The sequence below is a fragment of the Malus domestica genome, chromosome 16 (assembly GCF_042453785.1).
Source record: "Malus domestica chromosome 16, GDT2T_hap1".
NCBI lineage: Eukaryota > Viridiplantae > Streptophyta > Magnoliopsida > Rosales > Rosaceae > Malus > Malus domestica.
The window spans coordinates 36,721,478-36,737,096 of record NC_091676.1 but is presented as its reverse complement, the minus strand read 5'-3'; the positions used below and the strand labels follow the sequence as shown (position 1 = coordinate 36,737,096).

General features: G+C 38.1%; 1 long non-coding RNA gene across 1 annotated transcript; it reads right to left on the bottom strand.

Moving 5' to 3' along the window:
• Positions 1–205: 205 nt before the first annotated feature.
• On the bottom strand, positions 206–5,101 carry LOC139192866 (uncharacterized). The gene is made up of 3 exons (XR_011577357.1): positions 3,215–5,101; positions 2,026–2,200; positions 206–946 (listed from the first exon to the last, which is right to left on the bottom strand). It is a non-coding gene; the product is annotated as an uncharacterized lncRNA (long non-coding RNA).
• Between the last annotated feature and the right edge of the window lie 10,518 nt (positions 5,102–15,619).

The following is a 15,619-nucleotide window of genomic DNA, read 5'->3' as shown; positions in this document are numbered from 1 at the left end:
TGCGAAAAGCATACACCAAGGAATATCATCTTGAATATGTCCTGTTAACTCATCCATTACCAACGCAAAAAGGTAAGGACTTAAGGATGAGCCTTGATGTAATCCTACAGTTATGGGAAAACTTTCGGTTTGTCCTTCATGAGTTCTTATGGCAGTCTTTGCTCCTTCATACATATCCTTCATACATATCCTTCATAGCCTGCATAAATCGTCAATGATGTAACTGAAACCTTACATTTCTATCACATGTGCAACAAATTATCCTCTTTCAGATGAAATAGTCATTAGTAAGGACAGCTTGAATGGTAAAAAAAAACACGGGTTTGTGTCTCTGGGTTCTGGGATGAAAGTATCAGTAACGAGTTGAAGCTAATAAAAAACTCCATAATAAAAATGATTGCTCCCCCAGTCAAGTAAGATCGAGGTAATATACTGAAATGTTGTGGCCAAAAGGCCCATAACGATGCCAAAAAAAACTTCTCCCTCCATACGAAATCTCTTATCTTCAATATCCTGCTATTTTTGCCAAAACTCCACAATGGCACAAAGTACTAGCTTTCTTGTTCAAACTAAACACCCAAAGATCCTCATATAGCAAGGAATAACAATATCTGGGCAAAGCACCCACAACCCCAAACATTTTAGGAAACCTCCCCCAAACAAGAGATAAGAAAGGAGAATGCAGACAGATATGGTTACCCTCACCAACAGTACAGCACAAAGAACACAAATATGGCTTCAAGAAGGTATTTGGTCTTCATTTTGTGAGATCACAGGTGCTAATTTTTCATTAGGCCATACTCCAAGCAAATACCTACCTGTTTGGAATACCGGGCATCAGGCATCCAAATCATCCAATAAGGCTCAACAGACAACAGGCCATCGTTTTCCAGCAAGGATTGAACGTAAGACTTGCAAGAAAAAATTCACGAACCTGAGGGACACCCTACATGTCAAAGGAGCATTGGTTACGCGAGACGAGACAAAGGGTTAGTCAACTCTAAGAGAGAGGTCAAGTCTTATGAAACAAATGGTAGAAGAAAGCAAAGCAGCAATATAAGAGATCACAACAAAAATGGTTTGTGGATACCCACTATAAATTAGGGATTAAAGACTCAAATATGATTCCCCATCGGAAATCGTTGCTAAATCTGATTCTACAGTCATCTCCACCAACATATTGATCCTCTGGATGAAAGAAGAATATCAAAGAGAAATGAATATCTAAGGACAACAAAATGAACCTCACTCCACAATCCTAGAATCAACCACAAAATTTACTATTTAATTTATTGCACGGAGAAAAATTCTCTGAGTGATTTTGGAAAGAATAGTGACAGACGGAAATGTTCTAGAGCAACCAACACTAATAAAAAAAGTGCGAGAGTAGTCCATTCTACACTAAAGTCCAACGACATATATGTTATTTTCTGTTCCTCCTCCATTAGTACTGATATATGCTCAATTGATTCATGCATATACAAGTTGAAAAAAGTTGGGGTTCCACCAACCAATTGACAATGTGGGGAATAGCTCAACCTCTTATAACCTCATGCATTGTCCATTTTCCCATCAATGTGGGACTCATTCTCAACACGCTCCCTCACGTGTGGCGAATTTTTGAGCCTAACACGTGGACAACACAACGGGGTGATGTGGAGTATATGTGGCCGTTTGGCTTCACACGTGGGACAACCTGGCTCTGATACCATGAAGAAAGTTGGGATTCCACCGTAAAACCAATTGGCATTATGGGGAGTAGCTCAACCTCTTATAAGCTCATGCAAGGTCCCTCTTCCTATCAATCTAAGACTCATTCTCAACACATGTTTCCACTTATTGCAGTGCAACAAAGATTACAATTAATAACCTTTCTACTCAAAATTTCTATTAAGGGAACAAAGCATGAGTGACTTTCAACTACAACTTGGGAATAAAAAGTCCAACATGATTGAAGGCAATTAATCAGTAGAAATTTGAGTTAAAATTGAAAATTCAATATTGTATATGTATTTGCAAAAGTACCTGCTTAAGTGTTTTGATCATGAGAACCTCCTTCCATCCAAGACAAAGCCTCTTCTTCAAAGTGCTCTCGTCCATCAAGCAAAATGCTTAGATATTTGTACATGTTACTCTGGATCATCAGCTTTATATCTTGCAGTTCTTCTGAAGTAAACTTGTTTCCATACAAGAACTTGGCCTACCGCGTGACCACAGAAAAATACTGATTAACACCAGCTACAAAAACTAGTATTAAAAAGATTTAAAAGAGTTTAAGAGTTTAGAGCAAAATTCCATTGAAAATGGCACTCATGAAAAACAGACAAATGTGTAAAGCAAATGCAAGGCTGGTTGCCTCAGTTACAAACCTAATAGACTAAACATCAAGGAACAAATTTGCTCTTTCCTTAACACGGGGTACAGGTTCTAGACATCCCTAGAACCTAGCCCCTGACCATAACCAAATAGCTATTTGGTAAATCAGTCCCAAGCTCGGGAAATGAGATTTCAAATGAACAGAAAGATAGATGAAACCTTAAATATAATACTCAAAAACCCATATGAACAATCTGTCATAATAAGTTTTGAAAAGTTCTCTACTTAACCTATCTCAAAGGCAGTAAAGCAACAAACCAACTAAAAAAAGTGCCTCATGAAAGTTTAAGCATCTGGACCCATTTGTGAATAAGATACATGATAACATTCACAATCTCTGGCAACAAATAATGTGATCCCTTATTTAATCAACAATTAAAAGCAATCAAATGAACTTTTGTTCCACAAATCCTAGATAGTTGTGTACATCATTGTTTACAAAAATAACATACACATACTAAACAAAGCTGCTCAGCTCTGGAATCAGGTTAGCTAAATGAACGCTCCTTTCCATTTGAACCTTTAAGGTGACTTGTTCTCGTCTAGTTTCTGACAACTCTGCTCCTTACATGGTTGTGACTAGATAAAACAACATATGCACTTATCTATTGTCTAAACTGACAGGAAGTTCAGCCCTCCAAATAACTTATACAGGACTAGGAAACCGTGAAAGAAAAACATTTATTTGTAAGAACAAATAAATTCTCAAAGCTCTCTTTTCTCTTTTACTTCCAGGGCTCCCACTCTACCAACTCAAGAAAATAAATAAATCAAGCAATCATAGTAACCGCAATTCATAGAAAATCATAGTACAAAGATTTTAAATAAAAGGCTGCACCTGTTTGAAGATATGCTAGTCCCAGACCCTTGAAGTCCAAGAAGAAGCAGCTTCTGAACTTTTTTTCTGCTCCAATTAATTTGGAACAGTGGTATAATTGCTAGCCTCATCTCTTGGTCCATTAGGTTGACCTTGAGGCACAGGCAAGGATAATAGGGAACAGACAAACCGAGGAGTTGCATGTCTAACATAAAGCCAATAAATATGGTTCATAAATGTTGTACTTTTATGCGCAAACGGAAGTGAATTCTAACAAAGTACCAATATCAACGTCGTATGTGAAAGCTAAGACAAACAATCTCAAACTAACACAAGATATTTACGTGGTTCAGCGTAAAGCCTATGTCCACGAGTAAAGCACGGCGAGGAATTTCACTAAACAAATGGAGATTACAAAAGAGTGTTTAAACTCTCACAACCCAAATCCCACAAATTACAAACCCTAAACCAAACGAGTAGAGAACCCAAAACTAACGGAGAAGATTCTCCCAAATTGCTCTCTAACTCACAAATTGACTCTCACCAACTTGTCACACAAATGAGCCACACTAAATACACTAACCCTAAGTGCATAGGACTTAGGTTACAATAAGAATCCTAATAGGAAATAAATCCAAATCCTAATCAAATAGGTAATTAACAAAATCTCTCCACCAAGGAAACTAACTAAGAAGTCAAAACCAAACCCAAATAGGACACCAAAACCAAATAGGTAACACAAACCTAATTTATTGCATCATCCTAATTTTGAGCCAAAAACCCAACAATCTCCACCTCGGCGAGAAATTAGCAAACTTTCAAATTTGGGATACCGAAATACAAACGCAAATGTGCACCAAATTCTTTCGAAACTGATCTCCACCTAGACTCAAAAAATCCAAAAGTCTTCAAACTTGAAATTTCCTCCAACGCCTTCTCCAACAAATTCCATTATGGAAACTAACAAATACAAAACAAAATCCAAGCAAAAGCTTGAACATATGAACAAAAAGTGCGAATTGCAATCCACCCAAAGAGCTTGAGTACCAAGCTCGACCTCCTCACATAACATTTAGAGGAGTTCAGAACAACAATCTTCTGCAATGTTTGCATCAACACTAGCAAAAGACTTATCAAACAGCTTCTTTTTGCCCTTGAGTTTAGGGCAATCTACTTTCCAATGACCTTCCTTATAACAATAGCTACAAGTGTTCTTTCCAAGTTTGCCCATTTCCTTATTCCTTCCTTGAACTACCAAAGCTCCATCTTGTGTGTCAGACACTTTATTCTTTAGCCCTTTAGAATTCAAAGCGACTTTAACATCTTCCAAACTAAGACTTTCTCTACCAAATAGCATGGTATCGACAAAGTGTTCATACGAAGGAGATAAAGAACACGACAAAGTTATCGCATAATCCTCATCACTAATTTGGTTGTCCACACTTTTCAAATCCATCATAAGTTTATTGAATTCATCAACATGCTTATGAATTGACGTACCTTTATCCATACAAAGAGTATGCAAACTTTTCTTCAAATACAACCGTTTAGCAAAGGATTTGGTCATATACAAGCTCTCCAATTTTATCCACAACTCCGGTGTAGATTTGATGCTACTAACTTCATGCAAGACTTCATTCGATAAAGTCAGTAGGATTGCTCCAAGTGCCGGCTCCATAACGTCTTTTTTTTCTTCATCAGTCCACGAATTCGGCAAAGCCTTCACACCCTTTAGCGTTTTCAAAAGCCCTTGTTGAACTAACAAAGCACGCATCTTCAATTGCCAAATACCAAAGTCATTGCCGTCGAACTTTTCAATATCAACTTTCACCGATGACACAGAAGGCTTCATAGTGACTGCCAAGCAAAGCCCAAGCCGAAACCCTAAGCTTTGATACCACACGTTGTACTTTTTATTCCCAAATATGGCTCAAAATTAGGATGATGCAATAAATTAGATTTGGGAAGGTCAGAATAATATCAGAGGAAATATTTGGGAAAAGGTATGTACTAGAAAACTCAGTTGGAATTTTCTAAGTCTATATTGATTATGGCTGTCTTTATTGTTGGGTTTTTGGAGTCTATATACGCTGAACCACGTAAATCTCTTGTGTTAGTTTGAGATTGTTTGTTTTAGCTTTCACCTACGATGTTGATATTGGTACTCTGTTAGAATTCGCCTCCATTTGCGCATAAAAGTACAACAAGATTGTTGGGTTTTTGGCTCAAAATTAGGATAAAAGGTCGTACCCAGTGCACAAGGCTCCCGCTTTACGCAGGGTCTGGGAGAGGTGAATGTCGGCTAGCCTTACCCCCATTTATGGAGAGGCTGCTCCCAAGTCTCGAACCCGAGACCTACCGCTCATGGGCGAAGGTACTTCATTGGCAAGTTGTTTCAGACGGGTACTTAGAGGATTATGAACTGAACCTGGAGAGGCTGAAGGTGAGGCTGAAGAATAATCCGGTTTTGCAAGACAGACACTATAGATTATGAGCTTCCCGATAACCTTGGACTTTGAGTAGGGGAACTTGTGACACTAGCAATACGAGACACTGGTAGAGGAATTGGTTCAATAACTGGTGGATCGGTACTGGTAACCGATCTTTGTGATTCAGATAGCGTATCTGATAGAATTCTAGGGTTTTCATGAATATGTTTTTCTATATTATTCATCTCACATAGAGGAATATATATATACTTATACAATCCCCTACCAACTAGGAAGTAAATATCCTAAATATATTAGGATATCAATTACATACTCAAAATATCACTACATTCCTTATTCCAAATATAGACTCACGGCAACACTCCCCCTCAAGTTGGTGCGTAGATATCACCTAAGCCCAACTTGTTAAGTGAGTCCTGAAACACTCTTGATGACACGGCATGAGTTAACACATCTGCCAACTGATCTCCAGACTTCACAAACGGAATATCAATCAATTTAACATCCAACTTTTCTTTAATAAAATGCCTATCCACCTCAACATGTTTTGTACGATCATGTTGAACTGGATTATTAGCTATTTCTCTCGCCGCTTGATTATCACAATACAGCAACATAGCTCCATGTGGTTTGAACCCAATCTCGGTTAAGAGGATTCTTAGCCACAACAATTCACAAATTCCATGTGCCATACCACGGTATTCAGCCTCTGCAGTGGACCTAGCAACCACATTCTGTTTCTTACTCCTCCAAGTTACAAGATTACCTGCAACAAATGTAAAGTACCCTGATGTAGAGCGCCTATCAGTAACATTTCCAGCCCAATCGGCATCTATGTATCCTCTTACTTCCAAGTGCCCATGCTTCTTGAAGATCAACCCTTTTCCAGGCGCACCTTTCAAATAACTCAAGATTCGCATTACTGCAGCCATGTGATCCTCACTAGGAGAGTGCATGAATTGACTCACCACACTAACTGCATATGCAATATCTGGCCTTGTGAGAGACAAGTAAATCAACCTTCCTACTAGCCTTTGGTACCTTTCCCTGTTTGCTGGAACTTGGTCAGGATAAATTGCTAGATGATGATTCTGAACTATAGGCGTTTCTGCAGGTTTACATGCCAACATTCCAGTCTCAGACAAAAGATCCAGAACATACTTCCGCTGTGACAAATAAATACCTTCACGGGAATGAGCAACTTCAATTCCCAAGAAGTACTTCAAGCCTCCTAAGTCTTTCATCTCAAATTCTAAAGAGAGATGCCCCTGTAACTTCTTCATCTCCTCGGTATCATCACCAGTAACTACCATGTCGTCCACATAAATTATTAACAAGGTGACCTTTCCTTCCCTTCGTTTGATAAACAAAGTATGATCAGCATTTCCTTGTCTGTAACCATATTTCTTCATTGCATCGGTGAATCTCCCAAACCATGCCCTCGGCGACTGTTTGAGTCCATAAAGCGCTTTCCTCAACCTACACACCTTGCCTGTCCTGTTTGACACCTCAAACCCAGGTGGAAGTTCCATGTAAACCTCTTCTTCCAGGTCTCCATGTAGAAAGGCATTTTTTACATCAAATTGCTTCAACGGCCAATCAAAGTTAGCAACTAAAGACAAAAGTACACGAATAGTGTTCATCTTAGCTACCGGAGCGAATGTTTCTTGATAATTTACCCTGAAAGTCTGTGTGTACCCCTTAGCAACCAACCTTGCTTTGTATCTGTCAATAGTTCCATCTGCGTTGTGTTTGATGGTGAATACCCATTTGCATCCCACTAGTCTTTTCCCTTGGGGTAGCGACTCTATGCTCCAAGTCCTGTTTTTCTGTAGAGCCTCCATCCCGACTTCCATTGCTTTTGTCCACCGAGAATCTAGCAAAGCTTCTTCCACTCTTGTTAGGATTTTGATTCCATCCATTGTATTCACCATGGCTTGATACTTAGAAGACAATCGATGTGTAGAGACATAATTTGCAATAGCATATTGGACTTTTCCATCAGGAGAATACCTGTCTGGTGGTTTCCCACGATTTTGTCTAGATGGCAACACATATGTACTTTCAATATTAGTCAAATCACGAGCTTCATTAGGTTGAGATAAACTTACCTCATGGATATCCTCGGGCACATGGACGGGTACAACTGGAGAGGATTTATTTCTTGAAGTGTACTAGTCGTCCAAACTATGAACTAATGGTTGCAGTTCACTGTCGCCTTGATATGGTGTTTCTAACCGTGCACTGGGCTGTGCACCAAACTGCTCACCTGTTGCCATGCCGTCAGGCCCACTCCCAAATATGGTCTCACTGGCTGCTGCACAACCTTTCAAAGATGGGGCCTCACCTACACTAATGGGTTCAGGCCCGTGGATTTCACCAGAAGGCAGAAGTCGGCCTTGCTGGCTGTTCGCGTGGCAAGCATTCTGCTAGGTTTCACGTGGCTGCCCAGTACCGTGGCAGGCATCCTGCTGGGTTTCACGTGGCTGCCCAGTAGGGAGATCAATCCAACTGTAATCTTCATGTGTATTTAGCTCCCCCTGAAGGTTATAGTTGGTGTGATCAGTGACAAAGAACATCTCATGCTCGGAAAACGTAACATCCATGGTGATATAGGTATGCTTGGTGGGTGGGTGGTAACACCGGTACCCTTTTTGTTGGCCAGTAAATCCCAAAAAAATACATCGAACTACACATGGGTCCAACTTGCTACGTTGATTTTTGTGGAGATGTACATAGGCCACACACCCAATAATACGGGGTAACAACTGAAGGGAAGAGGTTAATGTCACATGGTCAGCAAATACCTCCGTAGGAGTGCGGAAATTGTGTATTCTGGTGGGCATTGGATTCATCAAATAAACTGCATATTTAACAGCTTCTACCCAATAAGAGTGAGGGGCGTGAGCACCAATGAGAAGTGCTCGAGTGGTTTCCAGAATATGTCGATTTTTGCGTTCAGCGACCCCATTTTGTTGTGGGGTGTGTGGACAAGAAGTCTCGTGAAGAATGCCATGATCTTGGAAAAATTGAGAGAGTTCAGTACTGAGATATTCGCCACCATTATCTGATCGGAGAACCTTAAGAGGAAGAGAGTATTGATTTTCAACCATGTGATAAAATTGTTGAAAATTTTTCCCAACCTCACTTTTATGTTTCAGATTATAAAGCCATGTCATTCTGGTGCAATCATCAACAAAGATAATAAACCAACGAACACCATGAATAGTAGCAACTGGAGAAGGTCCCCATACATCAGAATGGACTAACTCAAACGGCACTGTTCTTTTATTTAAACTCAAATGATAAGAAGTACGGTGGCTTTTTGCCAGAATGCAATCCTTACACTGAAAATCAGAGTCTGAAATGCCACAAAATAAAGACGAAAGTAATCTTTTTAAATAACCAAAAGAGGCATGGCCCAAACGACGATGCCATAACCAGATTGTCTTATCCTTGTTTGACTGGCTACTGCGCACTTGGTTCACTCTGCTTGCGGACACATCATCCACATAGTATAACCCTCTCCTCTTAGTACCACGCCCAATTATCGCCCGAGTCTGGATATCCTGAAGTAGACAAAAAGTGGGAAACATTAACACAACACAATCTAATTGCTCAGTAACTTGACCAACAGATAGTAAATGATTGGACAACGATGGAACAAGTAGTGCATTGTGAATAGACAAAGATGGAGTAAGGGAAATAGAACCAGCTCCCGTGACAGGAGCAATATCACCATTGGCTGTGATGACATCCTCTTTAGAAGGTGTCGTCATATGATAAAATAATGATGTGTCGTAAGTCATATGATCTGTAGCTCCAGAGTCAATTATCCAACCAGTATCCCTCTTGGTAGACAATATTAAAACAGTACCGATTTTACCTGAGTCTTCCGAGTTTTCATGCATTGAAATTTGGTTGATGAGAGATAATAATGGACCGGAGTCATCAATTTTGGATGTTGCTTCCAAGACTCGGCCTGCTGATTGGGCTTCTGTCGTGGCCAGGTGTGACACATTGGGCCTCGGTTGGCCTGCGGCTACAGCTGCAATGCCGCTGCTACCTGCCTTGTCTTGTTGGGTTTTGGGCCCAACGTGGCCACTTACATGTGCTGTCATCCCCTGTCCAGTAGCTGCCACACGAACCTGACCCGAGGTACGTTTATTCCCCTTAGCTTTTAATTCTTTCTTCCTTTCCCAGTACCATTCTGGGTAACCATGAATTTCAAAACAGGTTTCCTCCATGTGTCGAGTTCCATTACAGTGATTGCAATGGAGTTTATCTTTATCAATATCCTCATGCGTACGTGATGACCGAGAGTTTCCAAATGATGGTGAACGATAACTTTGTACTTTAGTTGCCATAGCCATAGAAGGTCCTGCCGTGATGCTCTTTGTTCCCATCATAGTGGCCTGCCGCTGAGCTTCACGTCGTACTAGATTAAAACATTCCTCGATTCCAGGGATAGGCTTTATCCTTAGAATCTCACTCCGTACTTGATCGAAACCACTGTCTAACCCAGCAAGAAAATCGTACACCCTATCCTTTGCAATTTCCTCTTTACGAGTTCTCAAATCTGCTCCACAAACCATACGAAGAGGACGTCTTTTGTCAAGATCTTGCCATACACCCTTTAATTCAGTGAAGTACAGATTAACTGGGCGACCATCTTGTCTGGTCCGTGTAGCCTTACATCGGAGTTCATAATATTGCGACTCATCAGAACCATCATAAAACATCTGGGTGACACTCTCCCAAATATCTTTTGCTGTGGGTAGGTCGATAAAGAGACCAAGTAGATGCGGTTCCATAGTTTTTAACAACCATCCTCTCACAATAGCATCTTCAATTGACCACTTTGCATATCCCGGATCATCTTCCTCGACCATCGGAATTTTCCCTGTTAGATACCCTAGCTTGCCGAACCCTGAAGCATGAACCTTCATCATCTTCGACCATACTTTAAAGTTCGAGTCACTCAACCGATACCCGAAAGGAATGGCATTGATGTTGGTAGATTCGCCTTGGTTGGACACGGTATGCACGGGAATCAAGCTTGCCTTATGTTCTTCAGCCATCGCACAACTTTCTAGAATGGGTTTTAATTAGATTTTCACAGGCTTTGATGTTTACAAAGGCTGCGATTCAATTTGGTTGTTTCTAACACAGTCTGATATTCAAACCGTGAGAGAGTTTTACTGGGTGTTTGTGATTGTCAAAGGCAGGCCGAACCTGCTCTTGATACCATGATAGAATTCTAGGGTTTTCATGAATATGTTTTTCTATATTATTCATCTCACATAGAGGAATATATATATACTTATACAATCCCCTACCAACTAGGAAGTAAATATCCTAAATATATTAGGATATCAATTACATACTCAAAATATCACTACATTCCTTATTCCAAATATAGACTCACGGCAACAGTATCTGTGGTTGGGATTCCATGTGAATTAACATCAAGGGGTTTGACCCTAGGTACATCATATGGGACAGGAGGGCCCTCATACTCCATAGCTAAAGAGTATTCAAGATTGGCAGCATCTTCAGGGATTGAAGCACCCGGTGGAAGCATCTTTCTCACCAATTCCTTCCAGCTTTCTCTCTCCTTTTGCTCCATTGACTTGTATCGGATTCCTTTATCCTCGACCACACTCTAACACTCTAACTATAACTTGTTAGATATGAAGAACACCATACAACTCTACTCTAAGACATTTCTTGTTTCGAATAAAGAGTTTCGATTTCCTCCGAATTTAACACAACACCAATTGCTACAAACTCTAAGAGATGCACAGCTAACAATATCAGCAAAACTAGGTTGACGTATCAACTTGTATGAGATTTGGGTGATGTAGGACACTTTCAGAACCAGTAAAAGTCTCCAGACCGCCGCAATCCAACCGTCATACTTCAAAACCAACAACTAATCAAAGATTGAACCAAATGCAGGATTAAAATGACACCAAATTCAACATTTTCCAGAGTCATAAACACAATTTACAGTCAAATTCAAGAACCCAACTTGGAAAAAATAGAAATTTAATAAAAATGGAAAGCTATAGGAACCATAAACTGACAATGTCTCTCTCTGGTGGTCCAAATAGTTGAAAAATTCAAAGTCAAACAAACTGCAAATAGAAAAAAAAATCCACATCGTACAACAAAGAATGATTCAAATTTTATAGATAAAGTAAATTTACACTCACCAAACAAAAAGAGTGAAAATGAATCCAGAAAGGAAAAGGGATCAATTTCCCTTTGAGTAAATGTTCTACCTATTACTAACCAGAAAGTAAGTATTTTACATTGGACGAAAAGTATTATACAAAAAAAAAGAAACTAAAAAGAATGCAAAAATTTTTAGAGAGAGAGAGAGAATGAAATACCTGGAAGGGAAGAAGGGAATTTGGGGGCATTAAGATGTAAGAAGCATTTTAGTCTCTGAGCTTAAACTAATGGCTAAAAGGGTAGAGCTTCTTCTTCTTCTGCAAATCCACCAAACAACACCAGAGAGAGAGGCAGGTTGTCAAGGAGAACATGGGGGAGAGAAGAGAGGGACCCACAGTTATATCTCTGTGGCATTTCTCTCTCTTTTTCTCTCTATGCATGGTTCCAGTAATGACGAACAAGAAGACAAAGGATTGGTTTAGGATTGCTGTGCTTTGAATAAAAATTGTTTTTATTGTGCTGTAAGAATAAGCAGCTATGAAATAAAGCTGTAGAGTGTTTAGTAAACTTTTTTGTAAAAATGCTTTTGAAAAAAAAAAAGCAGTATTATAGTGTTTGGTAAACTTTTATGTAAAACAGATGTGAAAAAAAAGTCGGTTTTTCAAAGCTGGGTTTTGCAGCTTCTTGTTTTTGGTTTTTTTTCAACCAAAACTGTGAAAAAAAACTGAAGATTAATGTTTACCAAACACAAAAAAACTCTCAGCTTTTTTTTTAATCACCTCAATCTCAAATTGCACCGGAGTATGACTCGTGGGAGTAGATGGCTTTCTAAGGAAAATGATCATCTCCGATCCCTTCCTCATAATCCACTAAATCAAAAAATCTGTGCCGTTAAAATTTTGGTACAACAGCTAAAGTTATTATAATTTTTAGAGTAAACTCTTATTTATAGCCTTTGAATCAATTTTCAACGGTACAAATTTCTTAATTTAGTGGATTAAGAGAAAGAATCCGGAGATGTTCCATTTCCTGCCAATCTCAAAAGCCCCTTGTAGGCGCGTTAGTAACTTTGTGAAAAGTAGTTCCCCACTAGTCACGACCAAGATATTATTTACCTTTATTTATTTTTTCTTTTCAGTATTACGACCGACGTGGCTCTTTTCATTGTTGACCAAGATATATTTATGGAGCATTTATTTTTTATTTTGGTTAAAAAGCAGGGTTAAGAGTCCAGACAAAAATAAGCAATAATAAGTCAAAGCTAATTATCAGGAACAAAATTGTTTGAATAAAGCGGAGAATTATCAAAATAATGATTATCTAAGTTTAAAGCAAGATTTAAAGAATCTTCAAGAGTTTTGTTAATTTTTTTTAAACTAGGTGATGAGCAATGTCGAAAGTTAAAATAGCTAGCCAATTATGAGACATCGTAGTATTTATTTTAGAAAACTTCATTTTAATCCTTGGTAAAGATGAATTTTTGATTAAAACCATGAGTAAGATCAAAATCTAATTTTAGTCCCTTGATACATTAATAGCCTCATTTATTAATTATATTTTGATTTTTAATTATTTATCTTTTTCTTTCTAATTTTTAATGTATTAATTTTATTTCATTATAATTTTTATTTTCATTTCATTCATCGTAATATATTTTGTTGTGAACATTTAGATAAACTAATTTTTGTTATACAATATATTTCGATGTACTTTATCTTCTTCATTTAGGTATATTAAATTCATTATAATACATTTCGGTGCATACATTTAGGTACACACATTTCGGTACATACATTTCGATACAAACATTTAGGTACATTAATTCAATATAATACATTTTCGGTACTAACATTTCGGTACACACATTTAGGTACATTAATTTAATATTAATACATTTCGGTGCATATATTTAGGTACATACATTTCGGTACTAACATTTAGGTACATTAATTGAGTCTTTCAAATTTGAAGAATGTTAAATAAAATTAATAAATTAAAAAACTCTTTTTTGGTCAAAAACTAAATTAAAATTTGTGTATTAATAAATTTAAATATTTAATGGGAGACATTAAATAAAATGCAAATTAATTATTTTGAATTAAGGACACATTAGGGACTAAAATCAATATTTAATTTAACACCAGGTTTTTTTTTAATTTTAATCTTCTTGAAGGATTAAAGTTCAAAAACCCTTATTTATTTTCCTAATGTGACCTACCAAGTATTTTTTTTAGGAGTGTACCATCCATACATTTTATTTTACTTCTCACACATCCCTTGATAATTTATGTCCATTGATCTTCTTCAATTCATCCGATCCGACGATCGAAAATTAAAAAGGTATGTGAGAAGTAAAATGGGGTGTGTGAATATCACACCCCTTTTTCCTATCTTCACTATTATTATTTATTCAAGCCATGTAGTTTGTATGTATCACTCCGATTCTTGTAGACATCACATAGCCTTACTAAGCTATCCTTACATTATACATGTCAAGTTTCCTACGACACTTCATCGTGTGAGGAACTCAACTTTTCATGGGTTGCCACTTGGCCTTGTATCCCATATGTCATCAACCACGTGTTTTGCTCTAAAGTTTCTTCTCAGCCAATTTGTTTTTCTTATAGCAGACTTTGTCTACCATAAATCGCATTCAACCCTTCATTGTTATTCATTCAATTCCTCCAAATCTTTATATCTTGTACGTTGCACGTTGTATCCATGCAGAGTACATTGGTTTGTATCCAGCGTGTTGTGCGACATCAATCATAGAATACAAGTTGGATAGTTGAAGTGGAAGAATGCATCCGGCATGTTGTGTGATCACCGTATGCCACTGAAACTCAAAGGAAAATTTTATAGGACGACAATAAGGCCAATGATGCTGTATGGCACGGAATATTGGGTGGTAAAGCATCAACATATACATAAAATTGGTGCAGCGGAGATGAGGATGCTTCATTAGATGTGTGGGCACACGAGAAAAGTTGAGATTAGAAATGAGGATATCTGAGGTAAAGTAGGAGTAGCCGAAATTGAAGGAAAGATAAGAGAAAATCGATTACGGTGGTTTGGACATGTGCAAAAAAAAACTATTGACACTTCGGTTAGAAGATACGACTATGGGACAGAGGTCCAGGGCCAAAGGGGTAGAGGAAGACCTATGAAAACTTTGAAAGAGACTCTAAGATAAGACTTAGAGTACTTGGATCTAACGGAAGACATGACACAGAACCAAGCACAATGGCATTCTAGGATTCATATAGCCGACCCCACTTAGTGGGAAAAGGCTTTGTTGTTGTTGTTGTGTGTGTATGTATGTATGTATGTATGTACGTATGTATGTATGTATGTATGTACGTATGTATGTATGTATGTATGTGTATGTATGTATGTATGTGTGTATGTGTGTATGTGTGTATGTATGTATGTATGTATGTGTGTATGTGTGTATGTGTGTGTATGTGTGTGTGTGTGTGTGTGTGTTAGAGAGAGATTAGGAAATAAAAGAAAGTAGAAGAAATATGGTGTTAGGAGCAATCAAGGAGCTTCTTCAAGTATGTGGAACTTAGCTATTTCGATATTGACGTGGATAAGTATAGCTATTTTAGTAATGACGTGAATAAGTATGTGGAACTTAACTATTTTGGTAGTGACATGGATAAGTACGTGGAGCTTAACTATTCTGGTAGTGACATGGATCTTTGTTTTAGCTTTGGAATCCATGTAGGGGAAATACGGCAGACTTTTACGGAAATTGATTTTATTAAATTTCGTGAAGTGTTATAATATATGA